Source organism: Camelus ferus, chromosome 6, assembly GCF_009834535.1.
Source record: "Camelus ferus isolate YT-003-E chromosome 6, BCGSAC_Cfer_1.0, whole genome shotgun sequence".
In the NCBI taxonomy this organism is placed as follows: Eukaryota; Metazoa; Chordata; class Mammalia; order Artiodactyla; family Camelidae; genus Camelus; species Camelus ferus.
In genome coordinates this window covers 40,415,228-40,426,546 of record NC_045701.1, presented here as the reverse complement: position 1 = coordinate 40,426,546, position 11,319 = coordinate 40,415,228, and the positions used below count along the sequence as shown (strand labels likewise).

At 43.2% G+C, this 11,319-nt stretch overlaps 1 long non-coding RNA gene across 1 annotated transcript in view; it reads left to right on the top strand.

Moving 5' to 3' along the window:
- The window catches only part of LOC116664227, a 59,155-nt gene that overhangs the window by 32,782 nt on the left and 15,054 nt on the right, over positions 1-11,319 (top strand). Inside the window, exons 6-7 of the long non-coding RNA XR_004320627.1 lie at positions 131-305; positions 4,612-4,792. This is a non-coding gene — a long non-coding RNA (uncharacterized LOC116664227). The remainder of the gene's footprint in view (positions 1-130; positions 306-4,611; positions 4,793-11,319) is intronic.

Sequence of the window (11,319 nt, the reverse complement as noted above, 5' to 3'; positions counted from 1 at the left end):
CCTCTGCATGTACAGGTATCACCTGGCCCTCTTCACATTGTCCTATGGGATGGGAGCTTGGGAACCAGAACAAAAAAATGATACTTTGACCATTTCTGTGAGTAATTAAGTCCTTTGTGTCTTCTGCTAGCACCCACAGAACTGGGTCAGACTAACTTATTGGCCTGCAAGGAAGGTAGAGTCTCAGACCCTTCACAGTTCTTGACCATTTTGGTGGTGAGGATGTGGTGAAGAAGAGACAAGTCTTCATGAAGAAGAAGCTCCTTGAAGAGGAAGGATAATGACCCCACAGGCCAGATTCAGAGGTGAGACAACTCCCTGGTATCCAGGAGTAAATGCTCTTGCTCAAGTATTGGGTGGGTTAGGGGAACAAGGGTTTATTAATCATTAGAGGCTTGTTTATTGATCATCAGAGGCTGAGCAGTGAGAAACAGGACTGAAGCAAGCTGCCTACATGGTGCCTTAGTGTTGGTCATGTTCGCCTGGGCAGGTGGAAGGAGGAATCTTACGACAATGGGACAGCTCTAAAGACAACGTGGCTGTGGCTGCTAAGCCAAAGAACCTCCCACCCCAGCCTGAAGTAAATGGTGACAGCAGTGAGGGACATGTTATTCAGCACAGATCTTTGGGTGGTCTGAAACATTCGATGTTTATTCAGGTGAGCCATGAGCGAGTGGCCACTGAAACTGAATGCAAAGCCTTGCTTATTGGCTCAGAGCTGCTCTCCCTCTGTGCCCTCTTCTTTTCCACCCTGACTGCAGTTTCATTAAGGAGAAAGATGATCAAGGGTGAGAGCTCACACACCTGCCTGAGTATGCTGGGGAGCTTCGCAGAGGGGAGAGAGTCAAACTTTCATGGCTCTGTTGGATAGAGTCACCCAAGGCATTATCCTGCTCAGCCCTGTGGGGGGAGGGACACCAGGATTCAACTGGTGGAATATGGGCAGTTTTCGCAGTGGAGGAGGGAAATTGGTGCAACTCTGTTGAGTGGAGCCCTTTGGGCCTACTGGGTGTACTGTTGCAGTTTCCATCAGTTGGTGTCATTGGTATTGGTGTTTACATGTCTGTGCTTTGAATGCTTGTGAGTGCCAGAGGTGCTTCTTGTGTTTGGGAAGACACAGACGGAGAGAAATACTGGTACCTTTGGATCCCCACAACCCTAATGACCCCTTTGAGCTACAAGTTCCTGGGACTCATGATTTAACCAATTAGAGTCTGGCAAAAAGAGGCATCTTCCACCTGAGGTGCTCCTTGGATATTTGGGCTCCTGGGCCCCCTCTCACCCTGATATGGCTCTCCTTTTGAAAAGCAGCTAGGAACTTGCTACAGGGCTGTTCTCAGAACTGACCCACGGAGGCCTTGTGACTCTCTGGCGTGATAGTCTCATTTCAGGGTGAATCAACTGGACTCAGACTCAATGGGGAGGGCCAAAGCCGCCTCGTCATCAGGTGGAAATGCCATATTCCTGCGTGCAGCTGACCTGACTCCAGCAGCATCTCAACTTTACATGAGACAGTGGCAGCTGGCCCTCTGGGGATACTTAATCTCTTGTTCTGCTGCCTGAAGCAAAACTGCTGGGTCAATGAGAACCTCAGCTCACAGAGATTACCCTGAGTGCCAGGTCTGCTTCACTGGTGGTTTGGCTCAGCTTAAACCTGATGTCTTCCGCTGAGCTTCTGCTACTGTTCAGTCTCAGTGCCAGCTCTGCGGAACCAGACACGGGCCTGCTGGTTCCATTCACAGTTAAAACTCAGGGCTGTGCAGCCCAGGCCGATACTCCCCTTAATACAAGTTGTTACCTTTTTACTGACCCCTGGGCTGTAGCCAGTAGTCTAACAGTTTGGTCTGTCACTTGGAAAACTACAAGTGATTGGTAGGTTAAAGACACTTCTCTTTGGGGCTGCAAAAGGTGATAAATCACAGCTACTGATCAAAGTGTCTGGGTCCCTCACGTAGATGCTCATAATATGGGCCAGTTCTCTGGTACGAAGCTACTGTTCACATCAAGACCTCGCCACCAGATTGCCACCATCACTGCCTGGTCCATCTTTGTACTGGGCATGGTGACACAACTATCCTCCTAGGCTCTGTGCAAAGGGCAGAGGACTGTTCCTGATGCAGAGGCTGCCACGGCAAGCTGGATTCGTGACTCCTGCCAAAAGCATTTTGGTACGAGGGGTGGCATAGTGTGGGCCATCACCCCCACCTCCTTGCTCTTGGCAGATTGAATACATCAGACCTTTGACCTCCTCTTGGGGCTGTCTGTCTTGCTCTTTTCAGCTTGTAATACTGCTGTTCCAGCCTAGTCAGCTGATTCTAGCTGCACTGTTGTGGCCCTTGAGACTGATCTGTGTCATGTTTTCAGCTTCCTGGACCGTTTGCAGCCTGCCAGTGGTGTGCTTTTGATCACAAATCTGCTCAACACTGTGCTGACTGTCAGGGTATTCAATGGATGTTTCATGCTCCCTGGCATTCATAGGCATCTGGTATTGTTGAGCATTTGAATTTATGTATTTATGTATTTATTTATTTAGTTTTATTTCTTACTGAAGTGTTGTAGATTTACAATGTTAGTTTCAGGTGGACAGCAAAGCGATTCAATTTTTTTTCTCTCTCTATATATGTATATATACACACGTACATACATATATATTTTTTCTTTTCAGATTATTTTCCGTTATATGTTATTACAAGACATTGAATATAGTTCCCTGTGCTATACAGTAGGTCCTTGTTGTTTATTTATATATAGTAGTGTGTATGATTTAATCTCAAACTCCTAATTTATCCCTTCCTCACTCTTTCCCCTTTGGTAACGACAGTTTGTTTTTTATGTCTGTGAATCTGCTGAAAAATCAATTTAAGTATTATTTTTGACTCTTAGCTTCCTCATCTCTCCCTGGTCCATACACCTAAATAAGGGAGTTTGGTCACTGAGTGTGGCTGTGCTCAGAAAGGGATCATCTCCTCTCAGCCACTTCCTAGTTAATGATCAGATTGATCTATTATTATTTTATAAATTGGGATTCCTCCCTGGTCATTCCTGGGTATGATGTTTTTCTGTTGACTAATGATAGCCCCAGGCTGGTAGGTTGGCCACCCAGTCAAAAAGGGGTCTAGGGCTTTCAAACTGGCTCAGCCACCTGGATTCTGTCATTGGATTGATATAGCCCTGTATCATGAGGGTAATCTCTACTTGGTTGAGTACACTGCCTCGAGACTTACCCAGTGGTTCATGCAGGGCAAAGTCGGTGGCATAATGAGTGTCTGTAAGTTTTATAAAATGCCTTATCCCTTTTGCACCTAATTCTTCCAAATGACAGGTCTGGGTGTAAGTGGAAATGATTGGGAAGCAGGTGAACTTATAGGTACTGGAATGGACAAACTAATTTTGTGGTTATGGAGAGAAAAAACAACTCCAGCACCTGAGGTGAGAGCACTTTAGACCCTAGAAGAGGGAGGAAGGAACTCTAATGATCTTTTGTCTTTCAGAGCCACCCTGGAGCCTTCCTCAGGAAGGAAAATGCCCTGGTGTGGTTCTCCCAATGTTAGAGCAGGCAGAGAGCTGCAGTCCAAATGGCAGAAACTGGGCAAAAAGGAGGCACACAGGCCAAATTCAGGAAACTATACATTGTGTAAACAACAGGGGTCCCTGGGCAGAGAAGGAAAAGCAGGAAACTCCTGGCTGACAAGTGGTCACACATTTTGGGATAACAAGTGGACTAGAGGCCAACAAAGAGAGGTGAGAAAAGGCAGGAATCTCCAGTGTCTGAATGTAACCTTTTGCTCATTATGCCCTCATGTCAAAAAAATTAGCCTCGCTGATTGGAAGTACCCATCATGCGCTGATACCATGACACTTCCGATCCAGACTAAATAAGGACAAAAATCCCTTCTCCCTTTGGAAAGGTGGAGTTGGGATGAAAATCAGGAAATAAGACCCCAAACCCATCCCTCCCCAATGAATATTCCGCCCACTTATTTTTACACCCTATGTAACCAGCTTGCCAAAGAAACTCAGGGCAGCTGCTCACCTGAGGCTGCCCCCTCTCCCCTTGAGAGTGTATTATCTATCACTTAATAAATCCCCACTTTACTTTTTTCACCTCCACATCTTGTCTCTGAATTCTTTCTGCGATGGGACAAGAACCTAGTCACTGGTAACACCAATGTTGCTAGCACCTTAAATGGAACTGATTGCTAAATGTGCTGCCTCCTTTTCTTTCCCCTACCTCCAGACAGCTCTGACCATGATTTTGATTGCCATTCCCTTTGACCTTACCAAGAAGTCTATTAGATAAAGTAGAGGAGAGTCCTAGCTTCTGCATCTCCCATGCAAAACACTGGTTAACATGTCTGCTTGTCTTCATTCCTATAGCTGTTGGGGGTTGGAGAAATGCCACCTTTCTAGTGGCGTGGACAGACAGGACTGTCAGCCCTCAGGTAGTCCCTCCAAAAACAAGGACTAGATTCAGTTATTTAAACTAAACTGGGAACCCTAAGGCATACTAGCCTGCCAGGAAGCCTCATTGGAGGAACTGTCAACCAATGCCCTTTGAATGATCAAGGTCCCACTTGAGGCCAACAATTATAAAAACATTTTCTTTTCCAGGGACACCATGTGTGACCTCTGGACTATTTCTTGTGTGGAAGCCAGGAGTTAACTTGTCTCTCCTGAAAACACCCTTCCGGCAGTCCTAAGAGAACTGCAGGTGCTTAGAAGCACTACTGACAAAGCACATGACCCTCAGCTGACTGCAGAAATCTCTCCAAAATGAAGCTCTCCAGAAAAGGTAACTGATTCATTATTCAGACATACCTTATGGGCAGTTATTGCTGTAACAGGAGTCATCCAGTTAGCAAAGGTGGTTCAAAAATGTCATGATTTTAGCTGAGGTGATCATGACACTGCCTTGGCCCTGGAAGGATTTCAGGTTGGATTCAGCTCAGTAGCCAAGGTTCTTATGGGTGAGAGCATTGTCCCAGACTTCCTCCTCATGCAACAAGATGGACTTTATGCAATCTCTAGTACATCTTGCCGTGCCTGGATTAATGCCTTGGGCCAAGTGGAAAGGTCAATACAGAAATTTAAAGAAAAAGCCTCATGGCTTTCTAAAGTAGACCCTGATACTTTGTGGGATTTGTTAAGCTGGTTGGTTCTAGGACACTGGGAACCGTGGTTGAGATCAATATAGGGTGGCTTCATTCTGCTTTCAGAATCCTAGTTGACTTAATTAAATGCTGTGCTAGATAGGTTGATTTGGTTCTAGCCTCTGTTGGTTAATGAGTGGCTGATGGAGTAGCATAGTTATGTGTAGAAACTAACGTGTGTGGGAAGTGGATATTGTTGCGAGAGAGTTCTCTGTGGACCTTCCACGTTTCTGCATGTCTTGTGAATAGTGGTTCTGGTTGTCTTTGTTCCAGACTGTCTTTTCAAGGATGTTTGTAAGGGAACAGCCTTGAAAAATGTAATGTCTCCTTTTAGGGTGAAAGATAGGTTTTCTTTGAACTTCAGTGTTCACCTCTGGAACAAAGGACAGAGGTAGCTTACTGTCCAGTATAAAATGACGTCGGTTCTCCAAGCTCAGCGGTTCTTGCCTGTAATGAAACCCACTCTATGTGTAGATGCCACCTATGCCTTCTTGGTGTCTCTCTGTGAGAAAAGAGCTTGAGGAACCAGAACAAGAAAATGCTGTCTCCAGCTACTGCTGTTGCTATGGGCAATAAAATCTTTCGTCTCTGACTCTGGAGTCTCCTTGTCTTCATCAGCATTCATCAAACAGTTTATAGGCTTATTTGTTAGCTTTCAAGCAGGATAAAGTCTCAGTTCCCTTAAACTTCTTTATTGCATTTACCTTGAGTAATAAAATAGAACCATTGTTTAATTAAAGCCTAATTAATTAAATTATGATATTTGTTTTCTCGATTTGTTGGCTTTCAGTCTTTGGAATATACACAAAGTCTTGATCTTGTTTTTATTTTATTTTATTTTGTTTTGTAGTTTACATGGAAACTCTAGTTTCCATGATTCTTAAATAGTCTCTAGGCTTTTTAAAAGCATATATCATATATATTTTTAAAGCTATTTCTTTTCTTTTTTGGGGGGGCAAGTAATTAGGTTAGTTAGTTTGTTTGTTTTAAATGGAGGTACTGGAGATTGAACCCAGCACCTTGTGCATTCTAAGCATGTGCTTTACCACTGAGCTATACCCTCCCCCCAATATGTTCTACATAAACATTTTTACAGTGCAAAATTGAACTCTTTACTAAGCCTGGCTGGTCAAGCTATTCATGAGAAGCATCTGTTTTACTTCCTCCTCAATGATGGAGGGCTACTTTAGTAGTCTAGGTGAGAGAAAGAGGGTAATTTGGACCAAGGTGGTGGCCCTGAGGTAGAAACAGGATATAGTAACTAATCAGATAGAGAGGGTGAGGGAGAGGAGAGAGTCAGGTTTCTGTCTTGAGCAAGATGATAAGTAGTAACGTTTGCTAATACAGGGACTTGGGAAAGGGGCAGATTTAGTGGTCATCATGCAGAAATTAGTGGGTAGATGATGATAAAGGGCTTTGTAAGCCATATTAAGGAGTATGGACTTTATTCTGAGAGCAGTGGGAGCCACTGAAGAGTTTTAAATGAGGGAGTGATAGCAGATTTGCATTTTAGAAAGATCACTCTGGTCACAGTGTTATACATGAATTGGAGGGGATAACAACTCTGATAGGAAAACTATTTAGGAGGTTGTTAGAGCAATTCAAGCAACACATGGTGGCCAAAACTAAGTTTGTTGCAACGGAGATGGAAAGATATCAAGGGCAGAGGAGAGGTGGAAGTCATGGTTGCTGACCAAATTTTTGGCTGACTCAGTTGAATGGTTAGTGAACTTTTAATGAAAATTAATATGAAGAGATGAATGGGTTTGGCATAGGAGAAAGTGATTTCAGTTTTTGATATGTTGAGTTTGATGTCAGTGAAATATTTGAATGGAGATGTTTATATATGTATATCAACATGTTAATATATGTATTTGGGAGTCATAGATAATAGTTGAAGTCAAAGAAGGATGAAAGTTCCTAGGAAGAGCATAGAAAGCAGAGGTTCTTAATCTGGTGTCTATGCTTACAAAGCTCCTGAAATTATATGCAAAATTATGTAAATTTTCTGGGGAGCTTTCCCATCACTTTAATCAGTTATATGTCTTTAGACCCAGCAGCTCTGCTCTTAGTCTGCAGACAGTTGTATTAAATGATATGTTCAAGGATATTAATTGAGGTGAAACTTAAAATAGCAGAAAAGTGGTAATAAGATGAATGGCTGTTCATTGAAGACTGGTTAAATTATGGTGTATCTATACTTAAAATGATGTACACATCTAGTTTTTGTTGTGGAGAGATAACAAACAATAAATGGTGTGTACTAGATACCATATGGGCCAAAATCCCCCCGTGTCCCCTTTTACTGTCAAAAGACATGATGTACTTTAGGTCTGTTACTCAAAATGGGCTTGCTCATCCTAAAGACAGAAGTTCCCTCTCAGTCACAGCCATGCTGGACCGGGGCGTTGGGGTAAGAGTCATTCTCTGGTGGAGCAGCCAAATTGGTGCTCCCAGTGGGTAGCTCATTCCTGAGAAGATAGGTGAATATCTTACATCCCCAGCTCTTTCCAAATTTCCAAGTGAGTAAGTCACTTTACCTTCCCAGTTGAAGAAGCCAGGAATGCATCGAAGGAAAACCTTTCCTTAAGGAAATCAGGAGTGAGAGCAATTTTTCCATCAATGGCTACACGGGCCTCTGATTCTGCCATCTAGGGGGAAGGTGCTGAAGTGGCCTGGAGGGGGGGGGGGGTCTGGCCACAGAGAGGTCAGTGGTGGTGGAGACCTGCCTTGAGGGGCATGTCTGAGTCCTCTGCCCTCGCTGTGGTGGCAGCAAGAGACACATAGGGGATTGGGGTCGCTGGGCCAGTGTCAGCAGTCCTAAGAATTTTTGGGTATTTCTTGGGGAGAGCCCTGGGAAAAGATGAAGTGATTTAGATATTCTTGGAAATGTGGACTCACTTTGCAGTTAGAGGAGGTGGGGTCTGGGGACATACTGAATACACATCTCTGGGCTGACCACCCCCAAGCTTATAATGTAGTCCAGACCGTGCTTCTGAGTGCGTATCTTGTATTTCCTGCTATGTCCTGGACACTTGAATTTCCTCTTCTTGGCCCCTATGACCAGATGCTGGTTCAGTGTTCACCGTCTCAGTAAATGGTGCCCCCAAGCACAGTTATCCAAGTCAGAACTTATGATTTACCCTCGTTGCTTCCCTTTTACTCATTTGCCATTTCCAGTCAACCATTAAGTTTTGTTGATTTCATCTCCTATCTAATTGTTTGGAATTGTCCTTTTTTTATTTTTATTTTTACAGCCACTGTCATTCCTCCATTAATTCCTACCTGCCCTGAATCCATTCTTACAGTAAAACTCTTTTTCTGTACTCAAAATATTTCTGAAACCAAATGTATATATATATGTCTCTCCACACCAAAACTGATTCTTGGACATCAGCCAGGTATGCTACAATTCAATTAAATTCTGACACTGGAGTGAGTGTCAGATCCCACAGGTTTAGAGCCCAGTCCCACAACACTGCCCCCCCTTCAGACACCAATGGGAAGTCTGGACCTCCTGAACTTCTGACAAATTGGCTATAAATTGGGGGTGCCCGTGACCCCCGCCTGGGGTTTGATAATTTGTTAGAACTCAGGCAAACACTTTACTTACTATTACTGGTTTATTATAAAGAATACCCAGAGGGACCTCATGATGCAATAGTAGTAGTGCATCTGATTCCAAGAACACTCAGGAATAGCCAAGTGGAAGGGGTGTATAGGGTAGGTTCTGTAGGAAGGGGCATGGGGCTTCCCCGCCCTCTTCAGGTGCACCACCCTCCCAGCACCCTGATGTATTCACTGACCCAGACACTTTCCCAACCTCATTGTTTAGGCTTTTTATGGAGGTTCTATTATGTAGGCATGACTGGCTAAATCCTTGGCCATTGGAGATTAAACTCTCTCTCTAGTCCCTCTCCTCTCCCTAGAGGGATGGGGCTGAAAGTTCCAATACTCTAATTACATGATGGGTTCCTCCAACCCCCATCCTGAAGCTATCTAGGGCCCTATGAAGAGTCCTTCATTAGCTTAAACCCAGGTATGGTTGAAAAGGACTTCTTATGAATAAAAAAAAACACTCCTCTCACTTTTAGCCACTCAGGATTTCCTAACAGTTTTAGGAGCTCTGTGCCAAGACCCTGGGCTGTAGACCAAATTATGTATTTCTTTGTATGTATGTATGAATGTTTGTTTTTTGGGGAGGGGAGCTAATTAGGTTCATTCATTTATTTATTTATTATTACCTTTTTAATGGAAGTACTGGGGATTGAACCCAGGAGCTCGTGCATTCTAAGTATGCACTCTACCACTGAGCTACACCCTCCCCACCAAATATGTATTTCTTATTACATTCACATCTCAGTACTTCACAAAGTGCACAGACTGATCTGTGAAAGAAACACAGATCATATTATACCACTTCCACCTAAAACCCACCCATGGCCTTCTGCTGCATTTGGGATCAAGTCCCAAATCCTTAACATTTCCACAAGGCCTGGATGATCTGCCCTTCTGTGCTTCACAGGATTGTTCTTACGATTCTCAGCCAACCACCTCTCCCTCCCTCCCTCCCTCTTCTTCCCACCTCTGGCTCTTTCCTCTGCCTGGAGAGTGCTTCCCTGCTCTTCTTCTAGAGTTTCTCTTTTCTACTCAGCACAGGTATCTCTTCCTCAGGAAACCTCTGATTCTCCAGACCTGGTGAGGGGCCTTGTGACACAGCATCACGCAGCACAATTTCAGTGATTTCTGTTTTAAGTTGTCTCTTCCCTACTACTCTATAAAAACTTTGAGAGTAGATCTCATGACTATCTTGTTTATTTCTATTTCAATATCTATAAATATAACTAGGATGAAAAAAGTTGTTTTTTTTTTAATTGTTGTTGTCCATTTTATTTTTCCATCTCTATTTCTTACCAACCAAGGGGTCTTTTTTTTTTTTTTAACATTTTTTATTGATTTATAATCATTTTACAATGTTGTGTCAAATTCCAGTGTTCAGCACAATTTTTCAGTCATACATGGACATATACACACTCATTGTCACATTTTTTTCTCTGTGAGCTACCATAACATTTTGTGTATATTTCCCTGTGCTATACAGTATAATCTTGTTTATCTATTCTACAATTTTGAAATCCCAGTCTATCCCTTCCCACCCTCCGCCCTCCTGGCAACCACAAGTCTGTATTCTCTGTCTATGAGTCTATTTCTGTCCTGTATTTACACTTTGTTTTTGTTTGTTTGTTTTTTAGATTCCACATATGAGCGATCTCATATGGTATTTTTCTTTCTCTTTCTGGCTTACTTCGCTTAGAATGGCATTCTCCAGGAGCATCCATGTTGCTGCAAATGGCGTTATGTTGTCGGTTTTTATGGCTGAGTAGTATTCCATTGTATAAATATACCACATCTTCTTTATCCAGTCACCTGTTGATGGACATTTAGGCTGTTTCCATGTTTTGGCTATTGTAAATAGTGCTGCTATGAACATTGGCTGACACACATTTCAAAAATTTTCTCCTAGTAGATATAAAAGCAAGAATAAACAAATGGGACCTAATGAAACTTACAAGCTTCTGCACAGCAAAGGAAACCATAAGTAAAACAAGAAGACAACCTACGGAATGGGAGAAAATTTTTGCAAATGAAACCGACAAAGGCTTGATCTCCAGAATATATAAGCAGCTCATACGACTCAATAAGAAAAAAATAAACAACCCAATCCAAAAATGGGCAGAAGACCTAAACAAGCAGTTCTCCAAGGAAGACATACAAATGATCAAAAGGCATATGAAAAAATGCTCAATATCACTAATTATCAGAGAAATGCAAATCAAAACTACAGTGAGGTATCACCTCACACCAGTCAGAATGGCCGTCATTCAAAAATCCACAAATGACAAATGCTGGAGGGGCTGTGGAGAAAGGGGAACCCTCCTACACTGCTGGTGGGAATGCAGTTTGGTGCAGCCACTATGGAAAACAGTGTGGAGATTCCTCAAAAGACTAGGAACAGACTTACCGTATGACCCAGGAATCCCACTCCTGGGCTTGTATCCAGAAGGAACCCTACTTTAAAAAGTCACCTGCACCCCAAAAAAGTTATGTTTTGGAAATTATTTTCCACCCAGTTCCTATTCCATGAAACTGACCCATATTCCCCCTCCTT